At 44.5% G+C, this 14,543-nt stretch overlaps 1 protein-coding gene across 4 annotated transcripts in view; it reads right to left on the reverse strand.

Moving 5' to 3' along the window:
• The window catches only part of Fam234a (family with sequence similarity 234 member A), a 30,664-nt gene extending 22,115 nt beyond the window's left edge, over positions 1 to 8,549 (reverse strand). For all 4 annotated transcript variants that reach the window (XM_026385558.2, XM_026385555.2, XM_026385556.2 and 1 more), the window contains exon 1: positions 8,398 to 8,549. The gene's annotated coding sequence lies outside the window, so the exon portion shown is untranslated. The remainder of the gene's footprint in view (positions 1 to 8,397) is intronic.
• Positions 8,550 to 14,543: the final 5,994 nt, after the last annotated feature.

Consider the following 14,543-nt stretch of genomic DNA (forward strand, 5'->3'; position numbering starts at 1 on the left):
GCAGCTGGGTTCCTCAGTTCTGCTGGACTGGCCACAGTCAGTCAGGCCTTGCTCACTATGGCAGGCCATGCCAGAAGGCCACAGTCCTCATCCTAGCAAAGGCTGGCATCCCTCACACAGCTATTTTTTAATCCTTTTTTTAAAAATTTTTCTTAGTTATATATGGACACAATATCTTTATTTTGTTCATTTATTTTTATATGGTGCTGAGGATTGAACCCAGTGCCTCACATGTGCAAGGCAAGCACTCTGCCACTGAGCCACAACCCCAGCCCCACACAGTTATTTTTAAATTGGGGTCAATAATAAATGATTCACAAAAGAGAGGTTAAATTCTGCCCATAATGTCTTTGGAGGTTTGACAGGCTTCCCATGGGAGGGAGCCGCACACCAGTGCCAACAGACAGAAGCGAGAGGTGGCTCAGGTAGTGAGGAGAACTTAGGCAGCATCATGCTTCTTGCCTGCTTCCTAATCATTAACAGAGTTCCAAGACTTTTGTCCCAGTAAAAGTAAAGATGCTTTATAGGACTGGGTGTGTCGCTCAGTGGTAGATTACTTGCTTAGCATGCGCAAGACTCTGGTTTTGATTCCCAAGCATGCCCCTAAAACAAAACAAAGATACTTCATAAAAAATAGATGAAAGATAATGTGATCCTTCTCTGAAGTCTTCTGTTCTTTATGAGAGAAAACTGAGGAGCCAAGTGTTGGTAGGACCCTAGGCCCAAATTAAACAACATAATGCTATTAATCCTACAAGCACACCTACACAGATGGAGAGAAGACAGCCTTGCCCCTCCCTATGCTAACACAATAAATCATACCCAGGGGTTCATTTCCCTTGAAATTCCCCCCTGAGCTGAGTGTCTAAGAGCAAGCCACACAGGCACCACTGGGAAGCTTGCCCTGAGCACAGTGACAGACACCAGACACAGCTAGTGAGAGCTCAGAACTGAAGGCAGGAGGGAGCAGGGTGTGAGATGGCTTCTGCTTGCTCTGTCCCTGGACCACAGTGCTGTCACACAGCTCTCTCTCTGTGCTGAAGAATCAGAAAAAGCCAGACACACAAACGAATGAGTGCATGTGAAAGTTGAAAGGGTAAGGCCTACGTAATGTCAACTTCCTGCTGCAAAACGTGAGGTTTCTATTCAGGGATGGGGAAGCTGCAGGGACAACTTGATATTATTTTTGCAAAATCTTTTGAATTCATAATTAGTCAAAACAAAAAGTTAAAAAGAAATAAAATCGGGGCTGGGGATGTGGCTCAAGCGGTAGCGCGCTCTCTTGGAATGCATGCGGCCAGGGTTCGATCCTCAGCACCACAAGCAAAACAAAGATGTTGTGTCCGCCGAAAATTAAAATAAATAAATAAATAAATAAATAAATATTAAATTAAATAAATAAATAAATAAATAAATAAGATCAAAAAAGAAAGGAAGCTGGGTGTGGTGGTACTCGCCTGTAATCCCAGCATCTGGAGGCTAAGGCAGGAGGATCCTGAGTTCAAAACTATCCTCAGCAACTTAGCGAGGTGCTAAGCAACTCAGTGAGACCTTGTCTCACAATAAAATGCAAAAAAAAAAAAAAAAAGGCTGAGGATATGGCTCATGCATTAAGCACCCCTGGGTTAAACATTGATACCAAAACAAACAAACAAACAAACAAAACGGAAAAACTTTACAAAGGGAGGCAGGATCAGAGGTTCATTCAAGTTCAAGAAGAACCAGCTTCCCCACAAGCAGCCCCACGCATGCCTCAGAGCCACCTCACTACAAAGCTAGTTTATTCCAAAGGCAGAAACTTTTTGTTTTGTATCATTTGTGTTTGAGAGAACACAGATAACAGTGGAGTTTTGTGGTAACTTGGAGTCCCACTGTAAAGAACAGCGAGACCCTGGCATGCTGCAATTCTCTTTTTCAACATAATTACTGGCTTCCTGAAAACTACCCACTGCATTCATTTCCCTTTCCACAGAGGGGAAGAAAAAGATATTCACAGCATATAGCCCAAATACACAATGGCATCAGGCAAACACCAGAGTCCTGCAGGGTCCTTAGGCTGGATCACATGTATCCAAGTGAATGCCAAAGGGAAGGCGCTCTCCTGCTAAGTATCCTCCCCATGGCTTCAATGCCTGCTTCAGAAGAGCTGTGAGAGCGCTGGACACAGATGCGGAAGCCTCTGGAAAATTAAAGAGCTGATCGGAAGTTTCTTCCCAAGACCCCCAAATCCTGAGCTAAGTCTTCCTGGGAACTCTACTCAGTCACCAGGAAACAGGTGTAGTATTAAAGGTCTCAAGAGCAGCACAGTCAAAGCGAGCTGGCTCACATTTCACCTAGTTTGAAAATAAGGACAGCAAGAGACAGGTTCAAAGATTTGCTCACCAACAGCAGAAAGGTATCCATGCTTTTCTGCTGTGGTCACTGAAAATGCCTAGAAAATGAGACAAGGTTTCTGGAGGCCTGATAGAGAAAGTCCTCATGGACTGTCCCTGGGCCAGGCTGTACTTTGGCACTTACACTCATAACCATGGAGTCCAGCCATTTGGCTCTTAGCAAGCTGACAACAAAAAGGTGAACTCCCCATTATCACGTTAACCTAGAGTTTCTGATGTGGGTAGGTTTCCAGAGTGGCTACTTTTTAACTTCACAGATGATTCCTTGGGTTTTCTCAAGGCTCTTTCTGGTACAGTACAAGAAATTCAAAGGAAGATGTGAGAAATGTGTACCTGCAGGAAGTCTAGGCCCACTGCACTGCCTGCCTGGTTTTACTTGCAGCCTCTTCATCCTGTGCACATGAAAGCTTCTCCAACAGTTAAGTGCTAGAGCCTCTGCTACCAGGCAGTGAGGCTGCTGCGGGGTGAGCACGATGACCTAGAGGCTTTGGGAACAGAATGGGAAATTCTCCTCCCTGTTGGAAGTGGAAACCTGCAGGCCCCTTAGTGTGGATATTCACTCTTTGCTGCCACTAGAAGTCAGAAGAAGTCTCGGGAGCAAGGCAAACAGTGCAGGATGAGGGCTGCCTTCACCTCAGCAGAGGACAAAAAGTGAGGCCTAGTGGCTCACAGCATGCACAGGGGGCTCCACATGCTAACCAGACCCTAAGAAGTGCAACAACAGAGAACTAAGGTTTGCCCTAAACTGAGTTGGTGTTTGAATTCTGACTTTCTTCTTTTTGTTTCACATTGCAACTGCTGTTGTTGAATTCCATATAGAAAGGGGGTAAGAAAAACATGCTCTAAGCATTTTCAGTGACCACAGCAGAAACATTTCACTTCCTTTTTTTTTTTTAGAGAGAGAATTTTAATATTTATTTTTTAGTTTTCAGCAGACACAACATCTTTGTTTGTACCTGGTGCTGAGGATCGAACCCGGGCCGCACGCATGCCAGACGAGCGCACTACCGCTTGAACCACATCCCCAGCCCACATTTCACTTCTTTAAAAAAAAAAAACCTTTATTCCATTCATTTATTTTTATGTGATGCTGAGGATTGAATCCAGGGCCCTGCACGTGCTAGGCGATCATTCTACCAAGCCACAATCCCAGCCCAAGGGTATTTTACTTCTAATATCACCAGGAAGCATCTGCAAACTACAAACAGGGTAAACAATATTCCTGATTTCGAGTATGTCTGTTACTTCATTTGTTAGCACAGCAAGGACCTGTGGGCCACAGGGACTTCAAGAACCACTCCAGCCTAAAAGACAAGGCTTCTGAAATTTCCAAGGGAAGGACAAAAACATGTACCTCTGTGCTAGCAAAATCCAGTGTTGGAGGTGAGAAATAAGTCCTAAGCAGTGTTAATTTTTGTTAGCATCAACTCAACAGACGTTCTTAGAGGAAAACAAAATTGCACTTGTGCATTTATATAAGCCATGGTATGGGAATTAAAAACACTGCCTTCCAGAAAGAAAAGCGGTTAAAATGTAACAGATGAAGATACTAAGGAAAAGATTCATAGCTCTGTGTCCTTTCAGTCACCGTTCTTTCAGCACAGAAATTGGAAATTCACATAAATTTCAGAGAATAATTGACTGGAGTTTCCTCCTATCAATTTTGAGCTTTTGAAATCCTAACTATTAAGTACATTTCTTGACATATAAAACAAAACAAAAAAAGAAAGGAAATGTGTGGGAAAGTGCAGTAACATGACACACATTGCTTAAGGTGAATAAATGACTCAAAGGGCAACCTGAAGTAGGACAATCCTTGAGTTTTCACCCGTCACTCCCTGGCACTGTGGAGCTGCCAAGAAATCAGACACAGCTAGTGCTTGTGCCCAAAGCCACTGGAGCTGCCACACCTATCCTCAGGAGCAAACAGGCTGTCCCTATGCTGATACAACTCTCATTATGAGCAAGAACAATAAAATTGCACAAGAGTTTGTAGCTCACAGACATTTCAAAGAGGCAGGAATACCATACACACACAGAAAGGAAATAAAAGGTACCCCCTGGTTTGAGCCCCAGCACTGAAACAAATAATAACAACAAAAGAAAGAAAACAGGTACTTCATTTTCCCCCCAAAAGTTCTTTAAGAATATTAGTTTATCCAATCAGAGAGAACAGAAAGTAAAAACAAAAGTCTCATTTTAATTGTTTTTTAATTAGGGAAAGCATGAAATATCCAGGAAGGACAGAATGAAAACTATTAGATCAAATAACTGGAAAGTCTACAGATATTTCCAAAAGAGGGGAGTCTAATTTTTTAAACTGCAGAAATGTAATAAAAACTGCATTTTTGAAGAAAGATCATTTCAGGTTGCTTTAATAATAAATGCCCGCATGCTGAGTACAAGGGGTGGGGCATGCCTACCTAGCCACTCCTGAGGTTGAGGCAGAATAGCACAAACTCTTGTCTCAAAATAGAAAAATAAAAAGGGCTGCATATGTAGCTCAGTGGTAGAGCACCCTGGGTTCAATTCCTCATACCACAAAAAGAATCCCCCACTTTCAGGTTTTGTTTTTTGGTACTAGGGATTGAACTCAGGGACACTCAACCACTGAGCCACATCCCCAGTCCTGTTTTGTATTTTATTTAGAGACAGGGTCTCACTGAGTTGTTTAGTGCCTCCCTGTAGCTGAGGTAGGCTTTTAACTTGTGATCCTCCTGTATCTCAGCCTTCTCAGATGCTGGGATTACAAACATGCGCCACCACACCTGGCTAATTTTTTTAATATTTATTTTTTAGTTGCAGTTGGACATAATACCTTTATTTTATTGATTTATATGCAGTGCTGAGGATCAAACCAAGGTCACCACCCATACTAGGCAAGCGCTCTACTGCTGAGCACAACCCAAGCTCCCTGGCTCAATTTTTAAATTGTGTATTTTACCATTTTCTTTTAAGGGAACAATGAACAATGTTCCCTTAAATGAACAAGAGATCAGTCAGAACTAAGCAGTTCATCCTAAAAAATGTATTTCATGCTTTAAAGTCTGACTTCATTTAATTTTAGCTGCATGTCTTCAAGTCTTAACTCTGACTTTATAAAGGAACCTGGAAAACTGGGTACAGTATGCATACCTGCAATCCCAGGGCTCAGGGGGTGGAGGCAGGAAGGACTGCAACTTCAAAGCCAACCTCAGCCACTTTGTGAGGCACTATGGTAGGTCTGGATCTAGGGCCCCTGCTGTCTGCCCCAAATTTCTAGCTCAGTTGGCTGAATGTTCCTACTCAGAGAAGAGCAGCTTACATGACTGCACCCCACTGGAAGGTATAACAATTTTACAAAGCAGACTTTTTTAAAAAAAATCAATAAATAAAATGGGGTGTGTGTGCCTACAAATTTAAAAGAGAGAAGGAGGGAAGAATATGTTGAAATAAACAGGGAAGAGAGGCTTGGTGCAAGGTGTAGTAGCTTTTTATTAATTAATCACTTTTTAAATTTGTTCTAATTAGTTATAGATGACAGTAGAATGCATTTTTAAAATATTTTTTAGTTGTTGATGAATCTTTATTTTATTTATGTGTATGTGGTGCTGAGAATCAAACCCAGTAACTCACACCTGCTAGGCAAGCGCCCTACCACTAAGCCACAACCCCAGCCCCTAGAATGCGTTTTTATTTATTTACTTTTTATAATGATGAGGACTGAACCCAGGAATGCTCCACCATTGTGCAACATCCCCAGCCCTTTAAAAAAAAAAAAAAAAAAAAAAAAAAAAAAAAAAAAAACAAAACTTTTAGTTGTAAATGGACACGATAACATTATTTATTTTTACTTGGTGCTGAGGATAGAACCCAGTGCCTCATACATGCTAGGCAAGTAAGTGCTCTACCATTGAGCAACAACCTCAGCCCATCCGCAGCCCATTTTAGTTTTTGTTGTTTTGAGACAGGGTCTGGATAAATTGCTGAGGCTGGCCTTGAACTTAACACCCTTCAGGCGTGTGCCACCATGCCCAGCTTCTGGTCCACGTATTTTATAGGTGCAATTTTTTAGACCTTTATTTATTTATTTATTTATATGTGGTGCTAAGAATCAAACCCCATGCCTCATACATGCTAGGTTAGCACTCTACCACTGAGCTAAAATTGAAGCCCCTGGCCCATGTATTTTGACAGCAATCCAATAAGAGGTGTCTGAGGGACACCACAAACATTAAGAAGGCAGCACTGGAGCTTCCAGCTGACCAAGCAGATGTCAGACAAAGACAGTTACAGAGTCCAGTTGTTTACAGTGAACAGCTATTTATTTCCTCTCCTCACCAAGAATAATTTCGAGGCAAAGAATAGGCCCACATTCATTTTTCGACTGAGAACAAATTTTAAGGTCATGATTCCCTGACAAAGGCAGAATTTCACAGCACATGCAGTCAGCATTCAAAAGCCTCAACAAGTTCTTTTCCTTCACATGAAGGACTTTAAAAGCAACCAAGGATGGCACACAGAACTTCCTAAAGATAAGCTGAGGGATAAGAGCAACTGGCATTTCAGATGAGCAATCATCACATCCAGTGAGTTTCGAGTTTTCTGGGTTGGTCCTCAATAACTCTTTCTGAGTTTTAGGGTAGGTGTTTCACCTGTGGCTCTTCTGCAGGTCAGTGTCATTCATTCTTTTATATATATATATAAATAAAACAAATAAAGATAATATGTCCATCTATAACTAAAAAAAAATTTAAAAAATGTTCAGTTCTAGATAAGCTCTGAAGAGCCATTCACTAAAGCATTAATTAACTATTTTCTTTGAAATCTGCAGCTTGCAGGAGCAGATGAATTACAAGTGGATTAGAAACAGGGCACAAGTCAGATGTGACTACCTGACACTTACACCTTCTCTAGAGTAAGAGTACCTTGACAGTCCTTGGGAGAATCCATTTTCCCACATGCCCAGTGAGGTTTTGTTGGGACTGACCCTTTCCCACTCAAGGGAGGATGGAGGGCTCCTTACCAATGTGTGGTTAACTAATTAGATTTACAGAAATTTAGGGCCCAAATGAATGAGGCCCAGAACTTCAGCCAGAATTACAGAAACTAGGAGTTTTCCCACAGGATGGGATGGTAAGTGGTACAGTGGTTTTAAACTGTGTTCACAAACTGTTTGTTTGTTAAGTCTCCCTTCAGAAGGTGGAGTCCCTTGTACTTAGTAACCCTAAGGAATAGAGTGCACAGGCTCCAAAAGCCAGGTCATAAAAAGTATAGTGGTTTCCACCTCCTTCCTACCACCCCCCCAGCCCCCACCTTCTCTCTCAGCTGTCCTAAGGAAAGGCCCTGAGGCAAGTCAGGGACTCCAGCCACCAGCCCTGTGGGAGAGCCATCCTGCAGTTAGACTCTCCTGGGACTGTCAGCTGGGCAGGGACACTAGGAAGGCCTAACCCACAGAAACTTTGATACACAGCAGCAGATAACAGCACAGGAGCCTGAGAAAAGGCCAACAGAGAAGAAAGAGTAGAGGGGGTAAGCAGGCGACACCCCCCACACCCACAATACCAAACCCGGTCTCTCCACGCTCCGGGGCTTCCCCTCCGAAGTGGCAGCTGGTTCATGACCCCGCCGCCCCGAGCATGCCAAGGGAGCAGCAAAGACTGCGAGCCAACGAGGCGCCAGCAGACCCCCGCCCCAGCGGGCACGCCGGGTGTCCACGCCTCTGCCCTGCACTTTCTCTTCTGCACCTCCGGGGTCCGCTCTTTCACCTATCATCGAAGCGCCGGGTAGAGCGGATGCAGTGCAGGGCCGATCCGGACTCCGCCGGCCCCGCGACCCGAGCGTCAGGCGGTCAGCGGACGCGCAGGCCCGAGCGCGCTGACCTCTCTGCTCCGGGTGCTCGGGCCAGCCTGAGGAGGCCGGTTACCAGGCGGCGCGCCCCGCCCGCGGTCCCGCGGCCCCGCAGCCCGGTGCTTGACCGGGCCGCTCCCACCAGAGAAGCCGCGTGCGCGAGACATCGAGTTACCTCAGATCGGGGCGCGGCACCCTCGGGGCTCCTCGCACACTACTATGAAAGCTGGCTCAGGCGCCCGATCCCGAGACAGCGACCCGCCACCGGGAAATGCCGCACCGCGGAGACCAAGGCGCGGGGACAGGGTCCTAGAGTAGTGGCTTGCCCCGCCGCAGGCCCCGCCCTAGAAACGCCCATTCCCGCAGTAGGCCCCGCCCCGTCACACGCTGACCCCACCTATCACGCCTGTAGGCTCTGCCCCGCAGCAAGTTACCCCCACCGCAGGCCCGTTCAGACCCCGCCCACCCCGCTGTCGGCCCCGCCCCACCCCACGCAGGCCCCGCCCCGCGCCAGCCTCTCAGATCTCGGCTACGGGTCTCCTCTTCGCAGGCCCCGCCTCATCCGCAGGCCCAGCTCCGCGGCAGAACGCGCCAGCCTCTGAGGCCCCACCCACTATGCGTCACTTCCGTCCTGCGAAAGGGTCTCTGGAACTGCCCCGCCGGGCGACCTGAGTCGGTTGCTGAGCAACACGACGCCGCTCTCTTGATCCTCCTCAGCCAACCCCCGCGGGAACCCGGCGCTCTGGTGGAGCGTTGCTTCTCTTTGGACCAGAGTGTGGTTGCGCGCGGGTGGCCATACTGGTCTAGACCATGGGGCTCGGTCTCAGCTTGTACCGACTGACCCCACCCGGCGCCGGTGGCTCTGGCCGTCCCCCGCCACACCAGCTTCGGCAGGCAGGAAGGCATGTGCCAGGTCTCGGTGGGCTCGTCTCGGTTCTGCGGTCGCCGATGCCTCGGGCAGCGTTCCTGTTCTGATCGCGCCCGCTGGTACCTTCCACCCCTGCCCTGTTGAGTGCATTTCTTTTTTCTGTAGTGCTAGATTCTGTCCTAGAAGCGTCTTGCGAATATTGTTGGCGGCGTCTCTTCATTGGTGTCTTGATGAACGACGGTTTATTTTAATATAGACAAAGATGTCAAACTTTTATGGTTGGCACTTTCTGGTCTTGTTTAAGAAATCCTTCTCTAAAAGGGCATGGTGGTGCATGCCTGTGATCCCAGTGACTCGGATGCCTGAGGCAGGAGAGTAGCAAGTTCAAGGATAGCCTCGGCAATTTAGTGATACCCTGTCTAAAAATAAAAAATAAAAAGAGCTGGGCATGTAGCTCAGCGGTTATGTGCCCCTAATACCAAAAAAAAAAAAAAAAAGTCTGGTGTGGTGCAGGTCTGTAATCCCAGGGGCTTGGGACCTAAGGCAGGTGGATCATAAGTTCAAAGCCAGCCTCAGCAATTTAAGGAGGCCCTACGCATCTCAGTGAGATCCTGTCTCTAAATAAAATATAAAAAAGGGCTGGGGATGTTGCTGTTGTTAAGCACCCGTGGGATCAATCCCGGGCACCAAAAAGGAAAAAAACATTCCCTATTCCACGTTGCTCTGCCATATTTGCTGTAAAGTTTTCAAAGTTTTAACACTTAAGTCTTTAACTTAATTTGGAATAGAGTGTAAAGTGAGGAACTAATTTTATTCGTTGTTGTTATTATTAGGTATCAGGGATTGAACTCGGGCACTCAACCACTGAGCCACATCCCCAACACTATTTTGTATTTTCTTTAGAGACAGGGTCTCACACCTCCCTGTTGCTGAGGCTGGCTTTGATCTCAAAATCCTCCTGCCTTAGCCTCACAAGCTGCTGGGATTACAGGCATGGGCCCTGGGTTCCAGCTCATTTCTTTTTCCATATGTATAACTGGGAGTCCTGGTATCAGTTACTGGACTAGTCCCATCTTTCCCCAGCAATCTGCAATGGCACTTGCCACATTTAAAAATCCATATGTGCAATGTGGATGTGTGGCCACAGCCATAATCTCAGAGACTCTGGAGGCTGAGGCAGGAGAATTTCAAATTCCTGGCCCGTCTGGGAAACTTTGTCTAAAAAAAAAAAAAAAAAAAAAAAAAAAAGAAAGAAAGAAAGAAAAAAAAAAAAAAGAAAAAAGGGCCAGGGTGTAGTTCAGTGGTAGAACCCCCTAGGTTCAATTCTAGGACTGGAAAAAAGAATCCAAATGTGTAAGAGTTTCTGTCATAGCTTCATTTGTTTTACCCTAACACCTACACATGGTATTCTGGATCAGACGGCTTCCTGATTTGATTTTTGTGTGCACATCACTGTCTTCAAACCCTCTACCTGACAGGCCTTAGCCCTGGAGTACCATGTTAGAGATGATGGAACTCTTCCTATATGAGAGTCAGATACAACATAGGTGAGGCACAAATAAAAATAGCTTCTCTATAAAGGAGAAAAGGCTGCTGTCCCTCTCCTTTCTTGAGGGGGTCTCCTTTTTACTCCAGTCCTTTGGCTGGTAAAAAAAAAAAATCATTCCAGAGCCTAGACAGCCCCATGTGTCTCTTTGTTTCGATTTTTTTTTTTTTTTGAGTTTACACTTCTGGATATCTTATCTTAATAAATTGTGACTGTAAAGACTATTAAATTCTTTTTCCCCTTTTTTATTGTCACATTATAATTATATGTAACAGTGGGATTTGTTATAATATATACATATATGCACACAATAAAAAAGTATAATTTGATCAATTTCATTTCTTGTTTCGACTTTTGAGGACTTACAAGTGTCTCCAAATTCTGGGTCTCACTTCTCCTAGAAATATAAATATGTAAAAGATGATACTCCTATTTATGTTTGGACCTAACCTAAACCAGGCTGAATCTAAGACTAAGTAGTTGGCTCTGTAAATCATGGTACTGGAGATTGAACCCAATAACTAGACAAATAGCTACAGATCTATTGCACATAGTGAGTGAAGAAATCTCTAGAGGTCAGAGGTTTTACCATCACATTGAGAAATCCAGGGAACTTTCACTTCCCCATGTTACCATCAATGACATTTTTTTTGTGGGGGGTACTTAGGATTGAACCCAGGGGTGATTTACCACTGAACTATATCACCAGCATCCAGCTTTTTAGTTTTTTTTTTTTTTTTTTTTTTTTTAATTTTGAGGTAGTGTCTGACTAAGTTGCTTAGGGCCTCACTGAGTTGCTGAGGCTGGCCTGGAAGTTGCAATGCTTCTGCCTCAGCCTCCAGAGTAACTGTGACACGACTTGGCTGCCAAGCCTGACAGACAGCCCACTGTTCCCTACTGAGAAGTCACAGCAGAGTGGCAGCTCAGGTGAGCTAGAGCACAGGTGGCAAGCATGGGTTCAGTCAGCAGTGCAGAGCCTGCTATGCTGGCATGCAGTTAAGGCTCAGCAGGTCAGTGTTGGGGTAATCTTGAGTACACCAACCCACAGTGGTGACATGGTGAGGACAGGTACTGCAGAAGCTCTGCAGTTCTGGAACCCAGAGCATGCATGATCTGCTGACCACAACCTGTTTAGAAGCTTCACTTGCAGAAAAGTGGTGAGGAAATGGAAGTGGGGCAGACCTGAATAGAAGTTTGGATCAACAGCATGGGCCCCATGCTATATAGACCCCTAGACTGGCACAGAGAACAACCCTTGTCAGTTCTCCTCTTGCTCTACAGGAGTCCTGTTTCTTTTATAGGATTTTTTTTTTCATTTTTTTTTTAACAGAGAGAGGGAGAGAGAGAATTTTTTAATATTTATTTTTCAGTTTTCTGCGGACACAACATCTTTCTTTGTTTTTTTTTTTTTTTTTAAAGAGAGAGGAGAGAGAGAGAGAGAGAGAATTTTTAATATTTATTTTTTAGTTCTCTTTGTTGGTATGTGGTGCTGAGGATCGAACCCGGGCCGCACGCATGCCAGGCGAGCGCGCTACCGCTGAGCCACATCTCCAGCCCAACATCTTTCTTTGTATGTGGTGCTGAGGATCAAAACTGGGCCGCATGCATGCCAGGCGAGCGCGCTACCGCTTGAGCCACATCCCCAGCCCCAGGAGTCCTGTTTCTGTGCACAGGCAAGTAAATCCTACTCTTACACTCAGTCATTCTGGTGTGTTGATTGAATTCTTCAAATTCACAAAATAAGAACCCAGAAAGAAGAAATTGATGGTGAGCTGCTGGGGTATGCTGCAGCATTGTAGGGCATGGCCTGCTTTAAGAGCTGCAGCATATATAGACCCCACCTACCAGCAGAAGTGGAGAAACTGGAATTACAGGTGGGTGCCGCAGTGCTTGGCCCAGTAGCAAAATTTTCACTGCTGGGCTTCACTACAATTTGTGAAACAGGGCTGGGTACGTGGCTCAAGCAGTAGTGCGCTCGCCTGGCATGCGCGCGGCCCAGGTTCGATCCTCAGCACCACATACAAAGATGTTGTGTCCGCTGAAAACTAAAAAAATAAATAAAAATTCTCTCTTTCTTTAAAAAAATAAAGTCTGCTCTAAGGAAGACAGAGGAGAGTTTTATTTTTGACCTCAAATCTCCCATCTTCAGGGGGGTCAGGGACACAACTTCACAACTTTTAGGAGAGTGGGACAATAGGCAGGAAGTACACACATACAGATGTAATTAGGCTGTGCTAGTTGAAAGCAAAGTCTGTTTCCCTGGCTCCTTCCAAGGCCAGAGGCTGTCCCACTATTTCCATTCTCACATGAAAGATCTCCAGGAGCAGAAAATCAGATGTCAGGAAGTAGCTTTTTAATTTTATTATTTATTTTTATTTTGTGGTACTGGGAATTAAACCAAGAGTCATTTACTTCTAAGCTATGTCCCCAGCCCATTTTATTTTATTTTGAGACAAGGTCTTCTTCCTAAATTGCCCAAGCTGGCCTTGAACTTGCAATCCTTCTGCCTCAGACTCTCCAGTTACTGGGATTATGGTGTGTACACCATGTCCAGCTCTGTAAGTCAGTTGGTGGGTGAAGGAGACTGACAAGATATTGCCTTCTTAAACAAGAACATGAAGAATTATATATAAACTTACTTAGTCTTTCTTTAATGTCTTCCAGTAAGATTTTAATTTTATTTATTTAAAAAATTTTTGTTCTAATTAGTTATACATGACAGTAGAATGCATTTTGATACATTGTACACAAATAGAACACAACTTCTCCTTCTTCTGGCAGTACATGGTGCAGAGTCACATCAGTAGTGTGATCATACATGTATACAGGGTAATAATGTCTGTCTTGTTCCACTGTCCCTCCCATCCCCACATCCTCTCCCCTCCCCAAGATTTTTATTTCTTGCACACAAATCTTTTGGCTCTTTTGTTGGATTTATTTCTGGGTATTCTGCAGTTTTCATTGCTATTGAAAATTATGTTGTTAGAAAATAAGTTTTGTTTTTTTTTTTAATGGATAGGTTTTGTTTGTTTGTTTGTTTTTTAATATTTACTTTTTAGTTTTCGGCAGACCCAACATCTTTGTGTGGTCTCTCCCTCCTACGCTCCGCTGGACCCCCCTTACAACTTGTGATCCTCCATGCTTGACTTCCCTAGTCTCTGGGATTATAGGTATGAGTCACTGCACCTAGCTTCCTTTCTGTTCTTCATATTGGATAATTTCTATTCATCCATGTTCAACTTTGCTGATCCTTCCCTTTGCTAGCTCAGATCTGTTGAGCCCCTCTTAGTAATTGTTTTCCATTTTGATTATTGTATTTTTTGAACTCCAGAATTTCCATTAGGTTGGACTTTTAAAGATAATTTCTAATTTATATGCCTTTATTGGAATTCTCTGACAAATAACTGTGGTATTTCCATGTAATTCTTTAACATGATTTATGTAAGTTTCATGAACATGTATGTGTGTGTATATATATAGAGAAAGATATGTGTGCATATGCGCGCTGGGGCTCCGTGCTTACTCAAGAAGGGAGAGCAGCCCAGAGCCCAGAGCAAAGGTCAAGCAGAGCTTAAGTACACTTTTTGGAGAGGGCGGTGGGCTTTGCATACATCAGAACAAATCATCATGAGGCACATTCATTGGCGGGAACAGGTCGGGCGGGGGTGATTGGTCATTCGTAAGCTGGTTACACATTCAAACTGATTGGTCCGGGCCCTGTGACGAACTGCACAGGGCCCTAGGCTAAACGGCCAGTAGGGCGTTGTTTTAACTATCTCAGGAATCTGGGTGTAACAGAGGAATTTAATAATACCTAATCTTTTACATTCAAGCTTTCTAGCTTAGAAACTTTACCCTTTCAAAGTCAGAGGCCAGACACAGCAACTTAGCAAACCCTGTCTCAAAA

Source organism: Urocitellus parryii, chromosome 9, assembly GCF_045843805.1.
Source record: "Urocitellus parryii isolate mUroPar1 chromosome 9, mUroPar1.hap1, whole genome shotgun sequence".
Classification (NCBI taxonomy): domain Eukaryota; kingdom Metazoa; phylum Chordata; class Mammalia; order Rodentia; family Sciuridae; genus Urocitellus; species Urocitellus parryii.